Here is a 17280-nt window from a genome sequence, read left to right as displayed (position 1 = left end):
TTTTTTGAAAAAAAATTGTGGCTTGGAACACTCCACCTTAGTTCTCTGAAGGGTGCAGAGTCTATGGCTTGGAAAGAGAGGGACTGCAGTACCAACAACTTGGACAAGAGCACGGCCAGCTTCTGCAACTTAGGATGGCTGGACGCATACATTTGTCTCTTTGTAATCGCCTCTTTCAACTACTGCTGGCAAAATGTCTATCAAGGAGCAGAAGCATCTGGACCAGAAGATGATGTCGAAGTCAAACAGCTCCCTTCGGCAGAGGTACTGGAGCCTTGACTGGCTGAAATGGCAAGTGTGCCACTAGGTGCTGCTGTTGTTGCTGTGGCGGCAGGATGGACCTCCACATTTGTTCCACGTTTCTCCCAGGCCATTGGATGGTGACGCTGCATGTGTTGATGCAGGGCCATGGTGCCAACATTAGCTCCCTGGCCACGCTTCACTTTCTGCCCGAGGATTTTACATATACACATGCTCGGCTCCTCTGGTGTCATAACAAAAAACTGCCACACCGCCGAGGTGGTGATTTAACTAAGTGACTACTAATGCCCCTGCCTCGCTGACCACCTGTACCACTGCTTACTTTGACCTCTGAAGCGGGGTTTGTACCCCCCCAGCCGTTTGGCTCCCGTCCTCGCACTGCTGCCATCCTGCTGACTCTCGGCCACAGTAGAGACTTGCTGCCTGCTCCGCTGCCTGACGCGCAAGCTGATTGGCTTACAGGTCTGCAGATGTCATCGAGGGTGTTCCTTTCTCCTTCCCAGAGTTCACTGCCCCATGTAACACATTGTGCTCATGCCCATTTAGCTAAAAAAAGTGGGGAAAAAAACCTTTGTTCCCACGAATCAGCCAGTGTAAACTTCGGATTTGTAACAAAACTAATTTTCTGTGAAATTCGTATCGATTTGCGCATCTCTAGTAACAGGGAATTAGAGATAGACCAGTGTCCACACTAGAATACAAAAAAGTGACAAGCCAATAACAAACAACTGGGAAAGCGGGGTCACACCGCTCGATATACAACACTGAGGAACAAACAACAGATATAGATAGAAAAGTGGAGTCTGACAGAACCAAGTCAAAACCAACATGGCAAAGGTATAGAATCAAAAAGCGATAGAATGGTTGATTAAACGTAGCTGAAGTCTTATACACAGAAAAGCAAAAGATAGCAATAGCACAAGCAAAGGCAACAAGGACTACAATAACTAGCACCCTCTGAATAAACTGGGCATGATATAAAGGGAGTAATGGACATTCCCCCCAGCACTGACTGGTTTAGCCGTAGATCCCTCAAGTCACAGCTGCAGACAAAACAAGCTCAAACTCACACTCAGCTTTTCCTAAGGAAAGATCCTGAAAGGGATCACAAGTAAGGGATCACAAGTAACTCTGTGTATGGGTTTTCAAGCACAGAAGCTGGAAATCTGATCCCATGCAGAGCAATTAGCGAGTTCTGAAAATAGGTGTATTGCATTTTTAAACTGTGTTGTTGATTAACCTTATGTGGTGCACCCATTCCCATCCTTGCCCTTTTTTGGTGAGCTACAAAGGTTTCCCAGTAATTTAAGCCTTCTTGTTGCTATGGTAGAAAAAATGGCTAAAACACATAATAACTTATGTGTACAACATAAGAAATATGCTGCATTTAATATTGCCATCCCACCTAAAGATTTTTACATGAAAAAGCTATTTGAGTTTTTCTCAATCAAGGCTTTTTAGTCTTGAATGTCTAATGATACTAAATATGTGTACTTTGCCCGACCGACATTATTGCAATAACCCTGAAAGCAGGGGATTTGTGTATTTCAATGTAACAGATTATGGCCCAGGTTTGTCATTAGTGGATTGCCTCTAATGTACTAATGTAAAGAGTGCGATAGATTATTGAAAACCAGGGCACAGTCTTCAATTATCTGGCACACTCTGCATGCACCAATTCCGTTTAAACTGAATGCACCAGTTTTCTTCTGGTGCACTTAGTTTTACAGGCGTGCACAACAATTATGTTTTTTGCTGCTAAGAATTTTTTGCGTATATTTATGGTTAATGACAATAAATAATTAACTGATACATTTTTACTATGCAAAGCTATATTATTTCCTATGTTCTTCCACAAGTGGATATGATAATCATGTGTCTTATTAAGGAATAGTGGGGAATACTTTTACATGATTTAGAGGGAAGATACCTTCAGCAAAAATCTTTGCTAGAATTATAGTACTTCCATTTCAACTAAACTTGAAATTATGAAAAAGAGTTATAAAATATAACTTTTAATGATATAATATATAACGCATGAATAAAGTAGGTAAAAGTATGGAAAGTATACAGAGTCCTTAAAATTTTTCAGCAGCAAGTGGTGCAGCAGTGAGTGAATGTCTTCACATGGATTTCAAATGAATTTCAGCAGTATAGCCACATTATTGTGACCACAATAATCTCAAGCTCTGTCACTTACAGTTCTCCCTTACCCACAATTTCTTCCTATTTCATAGAAAGTTTTACCACCAGCTCAGGGGAGCCACAGGCCTTGTGCGCCAACGTATTCCAACTTGCTCCTGTGCTGGTGGGAAGATATATGTGTGTTCAGTGATCTTGATGAGACAAGTATGGAAGGTATTGAGATGTCAGCAGAATCCATCTTTTTGGAGTAAGTCCATGGCAGAATTTGGGAATTTGGTTGCATCCTTTAATTACTACTGACACTCCCATTAGACTGGGGACCACCTATAACGGTGACTCCAGAATAGTGAAAGAGATTTTTAACAAACACTGGCAAATTTTGGGATGGACCCAAATATAATTGATGTGATTGGTCAATCACCCAAGAATACCTATAGGAGGGATCATTTGCTCCATAGTCATTTCTCAGTACCCACACAGTACCCTCACATGGCTACATGATGAGCTTAAGGGCTTCTACAGGTGCAAGAGTCCATTGCAAGGGTGACGGGTAAGACATACAAGATCCGCTGTTGCGAGAGACACTCCAATAGCTTTCCACATGAACTTGCACAAATCTGGGGGGGAATAAATCCATCTTGCAGAGAGAAGCAAGATGGAACAGTGTAATTGAATATATGCTTAATGTCTGACTAATTTTTGCCTACTTATGGGGGTGGGATTTTTCATTCCTCTTCAGTGGGATTTATTCATTATGTATAATATATATTGTAGCATACACTTAGGAGCACTATTACCATATATTTGACCCTTGGACTACTGTAATGAGTCATTCCTGTGGTAACTGCTGTAATTGGATACATACCTATTTATTTACAGCATCATATAGCCATGCAGAGGTTTGTACATGATCAGCATTGTCAATCGTGCCACATCATCTCTGATATGCCCACAGCCAATAGACCCACTGGAAGCAGCTCAGAGATCAGTAGCCTTGCTTACTAGGATCTGTAAACATGTGGTCAATGTGACATTACACTGTAAATGCCCCTTAAAGTTGCTGATAAAACTGAGTTTTTGAGTGATAACCAGTATGTGAGCCATTAGAAATCTCATAATGGTTGTCACACAGGTCTTATTAGACCATAGACACAATGTAATGACATTAAATCAATGTAACTGCGAGCTTCAGAAACTTTAGGGCACACTGACTTTTAGTCAGTATGCCCAATTATTGTTATTTATATGGTATTTATTTACATAAAAAATGGGAAAAGTTATAGTACGAAATACATGGTTGGAAATTAAATATACTGCATCTGTAAAAATATGAACCCAATAGTAGAACGTTCTATAAAACTTTATATCAATAAAGGACTTTGTTTCCATTGTTTAGTTATATCTTCTACTTAATAATACAATGATAAATCAAATGTAAATTGACTTTTAATATTTTCTTTATACACATTACAAACAAACAATGGTTACATAGTTCTTGTTGCTGTTTTGTTGGTTGTAGTATCAAACAGTAACAATATGGTACTGGACATGTAAACCAATAAGTGCAAAATAAAAAAATATAAAAGTGATTCTGAGAAATGTAAAAATACACCCTGTGAAGACATTTGTTATTGACAGAGATTAAAATGCCATCTGGGTACATAAGTACTAGGATAAGGTAATTAGAGACATGTAGAATAACGACTAGTAGCAGAGGTCATTTTAGTCCATCCCTCATGTTAACTTACCAAATATGTTCATTACTTCCAAACATATGAAATATCACATATGATGCATTCGTATTAAAGGACATCTGTGTGTCCTCTCTGGCAGGATCCATCTTCTTTTAGCTTTACATGCCCTGGTTTTTTAAAAAAAATGCTTTTAAAATTATGCAAATTATGTTAATGGAGCCTCAAGCCCCTCAGGGTAATTTGTATCATTTTAAAGCCTTTTTTTCTACATTTTCGAGAGAAACAAATCTGAACTGCATACCCACACATTATACAGTGACCTATTGCTTCTAGGTTGAGTCTTGGTCCCTGCTGGTGCTGCCGCGTTCGTCGATGCCATGTGAGGCAGCGCCCATTAGGGCAGGGAACAACTAAAACAAACAGGTTAGTTGGTTTATTCAATCATATCAATATGTAACTGAGACCATTGTGTTTGATTTATTTATCCAGTAATCAATCGTTGTATAACGTGTAGAGGTGCAGTCCTCATCTTTCTCTCATAATTTCGGAACAGTTTAGAATTGGTACCAGCACTCTATGCTATTTGACCTGGTGAGAGAGCATAATAAATGGTGAGTATTGAAGGCCTGCTCACATGGTGCAGTACTACATGGTGTCCACTGTTTCTGTGGTGTAGTGCTTGTGGGTTGCCAGGGCCCAGAGCTTCCTGTGCATTTCTAATGTTGGATGTCGGCTCTGCTTCTCCATGTATTCCCAGGCCTTGCTTCTGATGCATCTCATATGATATGCTATGATAAAAGTAATGCACAGGTAAGCCTCCAACTGCTCTCCCACCTCTCAGCCCTAGTATTGTTACCTTAATTTTCAATTTTCTCTATCGTTTGTCTCCATTTGTCTCCATCACATGAATACAGATACAAACACATCCATCTCCAGTTCCCATACGCATCTTATGATATGGGTAACTTCTACATCACAATAAAATATCCAGACGTTTTAATAATTTTGAAAACATTAAGGAGACATATGGAAAATGTTATTAAGTAACTAATTTGGGTGATAAAACTGTTTGAAAATGAGATAATTAAGATATAAACTGGCTGCGTCCTGAAAGGGTTAATTTCTAAATATCATAATTCTATTCTTCAGTGTCTAAATTTCCTTATCACATTTATAATAACACTCATATTCAAGAGTAACAACTCTCTTAGCAAATCGGCCTAACAGCATAGAGGCTCATCTGTCATGTAACCTTAAAGGGGTATTCCCATGAACACAAGTTTTTTTTAATGTACTCAGGATAACAAAATAACATATTCTATAATACACTGTTATTACCAAAAAATACAACATTTCAGAGATATAATACCAACCTGTCTCTATCAGTCCTGGTGCATACAATTACACAAAGTAGAGCTGAGAATGCCATGTGTAATATGAATCTCGTCATCTCATCTCTGATCAGTCTCATCTTTCTTTCTATGTGTCAGATACTAGTACAAATAATAGAGGGGAGAGTGGGCAGCCCTTTCTCGTGCCGTTTCTGATTTGGAAGCAAGGAGAATGAGCATGGGACAAGTTGATAGAGGCTGAGGGGTTTGAGTAGAGACCCGCTGCCAGGAAGGGACGCTGAAACCCAAACATCTCCAGGGTGCGGAATAGGAATGGCCAGGTCAATAGTGCATCTGGTGTTTTCACCCCCTTGTCTGCTCGATACAAAGCCCACTTGGTCCTTGTTAACTAGCTGGGGAAGCCACACCATCAACCAATTGGCTAGTTTAACAAAGCTATCAGTCTATAATTTTGCGCTAGATAGATGTCTTTTAAGCTCAGTTTCCAACACACCACACACACTAGACATACAAGGCATCAGAAAGTGTCTAAAATAAAATGCAGTGGAATGCATGTGCACAACTTTTTTGGAATCAAAACTGAACTGCATTCACATTCATTAGTTTAATTAGATTATATCCGTCTATAATTGTGGGAGGCAATAATCAGATCAAATGATATTAATAATATGTGCAAAAATCTATTTTTTTACTTTTTGCAACTATATGTGAAAATGCAAACCAAGATTTTAACCGTCAGACATTTACTAGAGGTGGCGTAGGTGCTATTGACTGCCTTCTGTCATGGTTTCAAGTTGTGCTGCTGCTTCTGCAATATAGAAGTGAGTATGATAGAGAATGGAGGCATCCAGTCACTTACTCTTGTATACTGGAATAACCTGGCTTATTCCTTCTAATCCCCTTTCTGTTTGTATAGCAAAAAGTGAATGTATGGCACTTCCTTTTATCTTGCCTGCCAGCTCTTTCCTTTGTAAACTGCTTCGTGGCTGCTGGGTGCTACTGGAAGACTACTAGTTACCTTGTCTACACCAATCACCATGTACTTTAAGTTATCCAAAGCTCCTTCTCTCACTTGTCTCTAAATCTACTTAAAGGAAACCTACCATTTCAAATGGTAGGTTTAAGCTGTAAACACCGAGCACCAGCTCAGGGTGAGCTGGTGCCGGTGCTTAGTTTCGTTAGTGTTAAAACCGCGGTATCGCGGTTTTAACACTTTTTAAACTTTATAGCATAAACTGCTTCGGCGCTGCGTGCGCACGATCGTGCGCGCGCCTACATAGGAAATGCCGCAGGCGTTGCGCGCGCACGGTCGCGCGCAGCGCCGAAGCGGCTTCTGCTATAAAGTTTAAAAAGTGTTAAAACCGCGATACCGCGGTTTTAACACTAACGAAACTAAGCACCGGCACCAGCTCACCCTGAGCTGGTGCTCGGTGTTTACAGCTTAAACCTACCATTTGAAATGGTAGGTTTCCTTTAAGGGACAAGTATCTAGTCTCTAGCATCCCCAGCAAAAAGTATCTAGTCTGCTGTAGTTTGACTGAATTACCTGTGATTGAAATCTGCCTGAACCAGAACCTGGTACTTCTGTCCTGACCTCTGCCTAACTACAGTATTGATTCTGTGCTAACTGCCCTAACCTCTGTCTGGATTGATATTACAATGCAACTCCATCTGTCATGACTTTAGCTTGTCCACTGCTTGTACATTTGTTGTCATGCACCGTTATCTTTTTGACTGTCTGAGTCAGTTGCCACTAAACACAGAGTACACCACAAGGAAACCCACCATATTGAAAATAGCAAGAGAATCAGAACTAATGCACACCGCCACTGTATCCTGCGTAGGGTTCCATATGGTTTTACATCACATCAAGTCTCCAATTTTTTGGTGGAGTCTGATTGCAAATCACATGAGTAAAATATATTAAAAGTTTTCTCTTCCAACAGAGACTGCCCTAATCGAAGGCACCATACCGGACAAGTAGAAGGAGAAAGGTAATAATAAGTTCTTTACAATATGTTAAAGAATCCTGATCTGTTTGCAAACAATGATTAATTTAAGATTGATTAGAAAGATTAATCATTTTACTTCCTGAGCTTTGTATTCCCTAAAAGCGTTGTTACACAAGTAGTTTTAACTCGGATGTAAATTATGTAATATATCATGTCACTTGATCTACATTATATTCTTAAAATAGACAAATGTCCTCTGGCAAAAGTCTCCTGTACTGGAAGGTCTGGAAAAGGTCAAACAATTCTAAAACCATCCCATGTGCCAGATGACAAAATGAGAACTGTCACTCAAGGTCAAACTGTAATATTATATATCTGATAAAAGAAAAAATTAAAAAGACAACATGAAATTATAGTTTTGATCAAAACTAATGAGAAAATGTAATCTGTCGGATATGCAAAGGATAGGATAGGGTTTTCTTTTTTTCTGTTATTTATAGACAAGTCTATAAAAGACCTCACAGCTCACAATGCATGCCAGAGCACATGAGAATCACAAGGTCTAAAGAACTGCCCGAGTAGCTCAGAGACAGAATTGTGGCATGGCACAGATCTGGCTAAGGTTACAAAAGAATTTCTGCAGCACTCAAGTTTTCTAAGAGCCTACATAATCCTTAAATGGAATTTGTTTCGGATGACCAGAACTCCTCCTTGACCTGGACATCCAACCAAACTAAGCAACCATGGGAGAGGAGCCTTGGTGAGAGAGGTAAACAAGGACCTTAAGATAACTGTGGCTGAGCTCCAGTGATGCAATATGGAGATGGGAAAAAGTACTGCAGCCCTCCACCAGTCGAGGCTTTACAGCAGAGTACTCAGACAGAAGCCACTCTTCAGTGCAAGACATATGAAAGCCTGCACAATGTTTGCAAAAAACACATGAAGGACTCCCAGACTATGAGAAATAGGATTCTTTGGTCTGATGAGATGAAGATTGAACTTTTTGCCGTTAATTCTAAGTGATATGCGTGGAGACAGGGCTAATTCTAGCACATTTGCAGCCTGAGGCTTAATTAAATTGTCACCCCCCCCCCTTAAAGGGAACCTGTCACCAGGAGACCCATTTTTAGCACTCCTCCAGTCCCCACAGAGCATAGTACATACACTGCCAAAGTGTTTTTGTATTAAAAATTGGTTTTACAGAAAAAAAGATATGTTATATTGTACCTTTCATTAGCATCTGCTGTGTGACTAGGCAGTTGCCTTTTGGGAGTGGCTGGAAAGGAGCAGTTCCCCCCACCCTTGGGAAACATGTGACCTGTTCAAATATATGAATAACTCCCCTCACTCAGGATTGGCTGTAGAGGAGCAGGGGGCGTCGCTAAGCCCAGTGATGGGTGTTTTCATATATTTGAAAAGGTCACATGGAGAATCTGTTCCCAAGGGTGAGGGGGGAACTGCTCCAGTGTATGTACTATGCTCTGTGGGGACTGGGGGAGTGCTAAAAATGGGTCTCCTGGTGACAGGTTCCCTTTAATCCTTCAGTAGCCTAGCTCTTTTCCACTGCTATATATGTGGCAGGGGAACAGGAACAAATCTGACAAATCTTTTAAAGGTGTACACATCCTGTTCAGTATAGTTTTTACAATGTTTTCATACATTTAAAAAAATTAAAACCTTCTGTACAAAAAAAAAAATTCTTCACTTTGCCATGTTCTGGCACTAATAACTTTTTCATACTTCAGTGCATGGAACTGTGGGTGGTGTAATTTTTTGTGAATTTTGATGACATTTTTAATGCTATCATTTTGAGGACTGTATGGCCTTTTGATCACTTTTTAATCATTTTTTAATACTCTCAAAATGGCATTTTTCGACTTTGGGTGCCATTTTCCATTACGAGGTTAAACGCCCTCAGTCACAAGGGTGTTAATGAGGTGTTTTGTTTTCATATACTTTGCTTGTTATGGAAAGTACTTTTACTGTATATTAATTGGCAACCAATCACAGAGCAGCTTTAATTTTAAGAGAGAACTTTTAGGAATGAAAGCTGTGTTGTGATTGGTTGCTAGGGTAACCAGCACAATTATGACCTATGTTAGGCCTCATTCCTTCAGGGATGTGTTTACTTGTGGTAACTGTGCAGTATGTAAGGGGCAACCACTGCAGTAGATGCATCCATAGGGGCAGTTACTGGACTATGTTACCTCATGTGTTTTCCTTATGACCCTGTGAGATGTGATGTGCACAGACCTTGTATTCACCTGCCCAAGAAACCCCCAATAACAATGAATTAAACCAAAGAAGACCCAATAAATAGACAAAAGACAAATAATTGGGAATTAAATAACCAAATATTTATTTATAATCCCATCCCATGGCAGACCCTGGACTCACGAAGAGTCACCCTTCAGCACTCAGGAGAGGAAAAACCCCCTGTGGAGGAAACCTCTAGGGAACCCATGGCTGAAGGATTGCCCTTCCTCTGGGCTTAGAGGGTTAATGCCAATACATATTTGTCACCCAGGTAGTTGGGTGTCCAGCGATCCAGGGGTCCACGATACATACGTCCAGGGGTCCAGGCTCCATGCGTCCAGGGGTCCAGGCTCCATACATCCAGGGGTCCACACGTCCAGGGGTCCAGGCTCCATACATCCAGGGGTCCACACGTCCAGGGGTCCAGGCTCCATACATCCAGGGGTACATAAATCCATGGTTCTTCACACCTCGGCGTCTCACCACCCAGTGCCTGCCACTATTGACCGGCACAGATATTTATACTTGAGGCCGGTGGGCGTGGCAGCATGATGTGGCTCCTGATTGGCCACTTCAGGCAGGTGAGGCTGTATGATCTTGCTTCTGATTGGTCAGTTTCAGTGTCTATCTGTCAGAAGTGGAAATTATGACATCAGCGCATCTGTGACACAAAATTCTAAAGACTTAACCCTTTAATTAGAAAAAATTCGATGGTCCAGCCAAGATCGATAAGCTTTCAGACTTTTATTGCGTCATTTACATTTATCCACAGTGTTAATCCATAGTTAAACTATGGATTAACACTGTGGATAAATGTAAATGACGCAATAAAAGTCTGAAAGCTCATTGATCTTGTCTGGACCATCAAATTTTTTCTAATTTGTATCGTGCCTGTGCAAACAAGGCGGGTGCCGTGCCGACTTCGATGTGATCTTGGAGTTGAGCTGGGATACCTTTTCTTTTCCTTAACCCTTTAATGTCTGACTAGAGGGGAATTAAGTTGTCCTTGTCTCTTGTATATATGTCTCTTGTAAATATGTATAATATATACATATTTATAAGTGACAGCCTCACAGATCTTTTAATGTTATTTATTGGAGCACACAATAATTCATGTTTTTGGGGAAAAATATGATGTGTGAATAAATAATATTATATTATATAAGGCTGCAGATTTATCTGGGACCACGTAGAAGATCTTTCTTGTAATTGTGGGGTTTATTTTTGGGGGATTCTTTCATAAGGATTGAGGTTAGTCCTATGATGAGTTGCGGGGAGGACCACCACCACTGTGGCCAATCCTTTGTGATCTTAGGGCTCATGCACAGAAATGATGTGGGGACGTGTCAGTGGTTATTACACATCCCAATGTATTTCTATGGATTATACTGAGCTGACTGCCAAGAGGCACAAAACATCTTTAAGCGTCTTTAATATTTTTTTCCATTAAGCTGCGAAAAGAGGGAGCAGGGAGGGCACTATATAAAAGGAGCAAAAATTGAAAGGAAGTTGAGGGGGGACAATGGTAAGGGGAGATGAAGGGACACAATATCAGGGGGAAAGGAGAGGCCACAATATGAAGGGTAGATGAGGGGTCACAATATGAGGAAGAATTGAGAGGCCACAATATGAAGGGGAGATGAGGGGCCACAATATGAGGGAGAGATGAGAGGCCACAATTTAAGAGGAGATCAGAGAGGGGTGGGGGTTGGGAGGCTACACAATATGAGGGAGCGATGAGGGTCCACAATATGAGGGAGAGATGAGAGGCCAAAATATGAAGGGTAGATCAGGGTCCACAATAAGAGAAAGAGATAATGGGCCACAATATGAGGGGAGATCAGAGAAGGGTGGGGTTTGGGAGGCGACACAATATGAGGGGGAGATGACTGGGGCCCAATATTAGGAGGGGATGAGGGGCCACAATATGAGGGGCAGATTAGAGGTCACAATATTAGGGAGAGATGAGAGGGGCCATTAAGAAGTGGCACATGACATTAAGAGGAGCATCATTGACTGGATAGCAGAGAGAAAGAACATGATAACCCAGCTGGACAATATGGGGGATGGAGGGCCAATTCTAGCCCTTTTACTGCTTGAGGAGAAAACTCAAATGCCCCCCCCCCTCACTGTATACACATGCCTATTTAAATGTTTATTTCCACACTCTTTGTATGTAGACAATCACTCACACACATGTCCATATTTATCAATTGTTTTCCTCCTGAGCTCAGTATTTTCTCCCTCTCCTTTAGGTGGAGGATACAGCTCACTCCAAGACCCGAGGTGCAGCACGGCCACCATCACCCTGCCCCCCCTTCTTCTCTGACCTGCAGTAATATCCTGCATGAACATGGAGGAGGAGGAGGGCTTTGAACAGAGTATGAACAGGGACAGAATAAGTGGCCGCTATTTGTCCTCACCTTTTCCCTAGTAGCCTTGTCTATAGAGTATAAATAAGCCCCTGCCTGGCTCCTGCTATAACACAGGGCTAGATACCGTGGGACAGGAGAAGATCACATGACCTTCTATTGCCAGTTAACCCCTTAAGGACTATTTTGACCTTATGGACACAGCCAGATTTTTCTAATCTGACATGTGTCAATTTAAATTGTAATAACGTTAGAACACTTTAATATACCAAGTTAATTTTGAGAAAGCTTTTTGTGACACATCGATCTTTATGTTATTTGAAACATTTGAGTGATATATTTTGAATTTATTAATGAAAAAACTAAAAAATAGCAAAAAGTTGGAAAAATTAGCTCTTTTTAAAACTTTTGAACTCTTTAAATTTTTGAACCTATAGTTATAACAAAAAAATGACTTAATAAATAACATACACCATATGTCTGCTTTGTGTTGGCTAAATTTTTTTAAAAATTCTTTTGTATCTGTAGGGTGGTAGAAGGCTTTTAAGTTTAGTAGATATTTTTAAGAAAATTTCCAAATTCATTTTATTGAGGGAAATTTCATTTCTCAAGTGATTTTAATGGACCTAAACAACAGAAAACACATAAATTCACCCCTTAAATTATTCAAAATGTTTAATAAAGGAGCTTTATTAAGCCTTTAGGTTTTCTTCAAAGTTAAAACAAAATGTAGAGGAGAGCACAGATGGGAGAGGTATGCAGCTGGGCAGTGAAGGGGTTAACTGAATGTGGTATGTAGGTGATTTATGGTGTGGAGGGTCACTGTAGGCATCTGATCTCTTTCCTCTGTGAAGGAAAATGAGGAGATTGTCTGGTCTCTTCTGTGATTTGTCTGTCTGTACTAAATGACCAGTCACAGTGATCACTTGAGTGTGGGGGGCGGGGGGGGGGGGGACTTCTATTCCTCCCTAACACGTTGCTTAGAGCCTTTGCTCTCAGAAACTACAGGATCGATCCTGTTACCCTAAGTTTTGTCAGAGTGACAGGCAGAAGTCATGACGTTCCACAACGTCATGGTGTCTTTATACACTGCTGCCTATAACATTAAGGAACGTCTAGGTGGCTTTATGCACTGCTGCCCATAACATTGGGGAACGTCATGGTGGCTTGAGGGGTTAATTGGCTGATAGCTAAAAGGATCCTAACTAAATAGTATATGACCTGTGCAGGGGGGAGCAGAGAGAAGCCAGCAGGAACGTCTGCTGGGGGATAGTTCAGGTCACAGGCTGCCTCCTAAATCATCCAGGCTGCCATTCTGCCGCCTCTGATATCTGCCGCCTAAAACGATATTTCATCCTGCCTCATGGCAGATACGGCCCTGTGTGGAGAAAACCAGGCACTGCTCATCACCTGCAAAATACAATCCCAACAGTGACACATGGTGGTGGCAGCATCATGCTATAGGGGTGTTTTTCAGCTGCAGGGACAGGACGACTGGTTGTAATTGATGGAAAGATGAATGCAGCCAAGTACAGAGATATCCTGGATAAAATCCTCTTCCAGAGTGCTCTGGACCTCAGATAGGGCTGAATGTCCACCTTCCAACAAATCAACAACCCTGAGCACGCAGCTCAGATAACAAAGCATTGGCTTCAGAACAACTCTGTGACCATTCTTGAAGAATGGCAGAGGATCCCCAAATCCAGGAAAAATTGTTCTATCATTCCCATGAAGATTCATGGCTGTACTAGCTCAAAAGGTGCTTCTGCTCAATACTGAGCAAAGGGTCTGAATACTTTTTTTAAATAAAAACTTCCTAAATATCATCGGGAGCATGCAGCCTCTGCAGGAAGCAGGAGCGCGGCCTCGGAGGAAGGCCGGCGGGGGACCCAGACGGGATCGACCTGGAGTCCGGAGCCAGGTGAGGTGAGTATGGACCTGGGGGAGTGGGACGCGGGTGCCCCCCCCCCCCGATCCGAGACATGGGTCGCGGGGTCACCCGTGGCACTTGAGCATAAAATATAATAGTATTGGGACACAATTTTTATGGCATCAGATGGTTAGATCTTCAATGGTGTGAATGTACAGTCAGTTTCCTTCTGAATTTTTTTCCTTCCCCTGCTGCAGTATACCTGGATGAAGTCACGGTGTCTTTATTCTCCTACCCAGGGACAGCACCCCGCAAGTATTTTTTATTATCACCGTGTTAACCCCTTCCTGCTGATGCCCTTTTTAGTTTTTGTGTTTCCATTTTTTGTTCCTCTCCCTGAAAGTGGGGATTTCCACAAAGTAAAAATCTTATCGATACACTTAAGATGGCAAAATAACATACCGTATATATATACGAGAGTATAAGCCGACCCGAGTATAAGCCGAGACCCCTAATTTTACCACCGAAAACTGGGAAAACTTATTGACTCGAGTAGTATACAGCCAGCCAGCCCCCATGTAGTATACCGACAACCAGCCCCCATGTAGTATACCGCCAACCAGCCCCCATGTAGTATACAGCCAGTCCCACGTAGCATACAGCAGCCCCATGTAGTATACAGCCTGCCCCCAGTAGTATACAGCTTGCCCCCAGTAGTATACAGCCTGCCCCCAGTAGAATACAGCCTGCCCCCAGTAGTATACAGCTTGTCCCCTTGCAGTATACAGCCTGCCCCATCAGTATACAGCCTGCCCCCATCAGTATACAGCCTGCCCCCAGTAGTATACAGCTTGCCCCCAGTAGTATACAGCCTGCCCCCAGTAGTATACAGCCTGCCCCCAGTAGTATACAGCACTGCCCCCAGTAGTATACAGCCTGCCCCAAGTAGTATACAGCCTGCCCCCAGTAGTATATAGCTTGTCCCCAGTAGTATACAGCCTGCCCCCATCAGTATACAGTCTGCCCTCAGTAGTATACAGCAGCCCCTATTAGTATACAGATAAAGAAATAAACTTAATACGCACCCTCTGTTGTCCCCGATTTTCGTTGCGGCTCCCAATCCCCATCGCGGCTCCCGGCGGCTTCTTCACTCTTCTATCTTCTCTGGTCGGGAGATCGCGCCGGCCTTCACACACTGTGATGCAGCGCTGTCGCCATTGATGACGTCATCCGCGGCGACAGCGTCGCATCACAGAGTGCGACGGCCGGCAGATCGCATGGACGCGACTCTGCCGGCTAGAGAAGACAGAAGAGAAGACACGGGGAGCCTCCGGGAGCCGTGACAGGGATCGGGAGCCGCCGGGAGCTGCGACGAACATCGGGGACACCGGAGGGTGAGTATTACATTTTTTTTTATCATTGACTCGTGTATAAGCCGAGACGAGGTTTTTCAGCACATTTTTTGTGCTGAAAAACTCGGCTTATACACGAGTATATACGGTATTCTCTAATTCAAAGATATATTCTAACCTGTCTCCATCAGTCCTGCTCTTGTGTGTTATGGTTGGCATTAACACGACCATAAACCTAGTCTTCACTCTGGTCGGGCAGGTCTTCCTGTGTGATTCCTCTCACATGAACACTGTACTGCAGGAGCAGTGGGAGGAGGAGGCAAAGATTACTAGAGCCAGAGGCATTTTATGTCCAGCAGCATAAAAAGGTGATCAGCATTACAAACAAGGTACAGCATGATGATTCATGAGGTGAGGTAGCTGCACTGAGTTTGTTTTTAGGGATGCTAAGATCTGTCTCATCTCTCTTTTTTCTATGTGTAGAATATGTCTATTAGTAGAGTTGTGAGGAACCTGTCCAGCAACAGGTGGACGTTGGAGCGGACAGGTGACAGGAATATGGATATTGACCAGTGATCACACTAGTACACAGAAAACCTAAGACTGTGACTGGAAAAGCAGGGTAACACTGGGAGTTACACAACACTGAGGGACAAACAACAGATACAGACAAACAAGCAGAGTCGGACAAACCCCTTTAAAAATCCATAACTTTGTAACTTTCCCATGCACAAAGCTGTATAAATGTCTGTTTTTCTAGTGTTTTCCTATATTCCATGAAGTGTACTGGGAAGCTGGAAAACAAATTCCAAATGCAGAGAAAATTGACTATAAACATGCATTTGGTACAATAAAGGGGATACCCCATTTGTATAGGTTTTATTATTTTTTAATAGATTTTTAAAAATTAAAACCTTTTATACAAAAAATAGTCTTTATTTTGTCACTTTTACTTTGCAGTATTTTTTGTTACAGGGTTGACCGGTATTTTTCGTTACAGGGTTGCTTTTTTTATTGTGATAGATAGGACAAGGTGATACCTAACATGATTTGTTTTTATATAAATTGTAGGCAAAATGATCAATTTTAGGTTTTTTAAAAATGTTTTCATTTTGTAACCCCTTCCAGGCACAGGACATAATAGTATGGCACAGGCTGAGATAACTTCCTGACCCCTGCCATGCTATTACGTCCCGCTTCTGGCACCGGCTCACAGACTGGTAAAATATAGAGTGAACATGTGGGTTTTAACTACTAATAGGCCACATTCACGCATGACTGCGGCACGTTAGGTGCTTCCGATGTGTATAAGACCCTTCCCAGCATTGCTTACCAAGGGAGTCCAATCATCGGATGGCAGCCCCGAGGTCCGATGATTGCACAATTAACTCTGAAGTCAGGACAACCTATAAAAATAAGTTTTAAGACAATTAATAAATTTAAAAAAAAAATAAAGTTAAAGTCACCTAACACCAACATTTCCCACATCTAATAATACATATACAATTGTACAAAAAAACATAAAAACACTACCCCACCCCCACCCCCACACACACACACACACATATTTGGTATTGCTGTGTCTGTAACAATGAGTACAAGAAATCAGAAACATTATTGGCCTTGCTTGGTGTATGCCGTAAAAAAAAATTTGCTGTTTATTTTTCATCAAACCCCTTCACTAAAAAAAAGTTATGTGTGTCAAAATGGTAGAACTGAATAGAACTACCCAGGCAAAAAAATTTGTATTTTTCGGTTGACAGAGCTGATTTAGAGCTTAAGTTATGCCACTGAAAAGATAAAACATGTGAGATTTTTTCTATTTTTTATTCAGTAAAATTGTAAAAATATAGTTAAAATTATATAAATGAGGTATCAACATAATCGTAGTGATCCATAGAATAAAAATTAATGGCCCCAAAAAATGCAAAAAAATCTGAAACCATAATTTTCTTTTCCTCCATACATTGAAGAATGAATAAAATCTCCTCAATATTGAGGGGCGTAGTTTTTTAAAATGGGGTTT

At 41.5% G+C, this 17280-nt stretch overlaps 1 long non-coding RNA gene across 1 annotated transcript; it reads right to left on the bottom strand.

The window, feature by feature from the left end:
• Positions 1-9736: 9736 nt before the first annotated feature.
• LOC140098657 (uncharacterized) lies at positions 9737-16662 on the bottom strand. Its single transcript, XR_011850082.1, has 2 exons — positions 16588-16662; positions 9737-10288 (listed from the first exon to the last, which is right to left on the bottom strand). It is a non-coding gene; the product is annotated as an uncharacterized lncRNA (long non-coding RNA).
• Positions 16663-17280: the final 618 nt, after the last annotated feature.

This window comes from Engystomops pustulosus, chromosome 1 (assembly GCF_040894005.1).
Source record: "Engystomops pustulosus chromosome 1, aEngPut4.maternal, whole genome shotgun sequence".
In the NCBI taxonomy this organism is placed as follows: Eukaryota; Metazoa; Chordata; class Amphibia; order Anura; family Leptodactylidae; genus Engystomops; species Engystomops pustulosus.
Note: the sequence above shows the minus strand (reverse complement) of the source record. Positions and strands in the feature narration are given on the sequence as shown.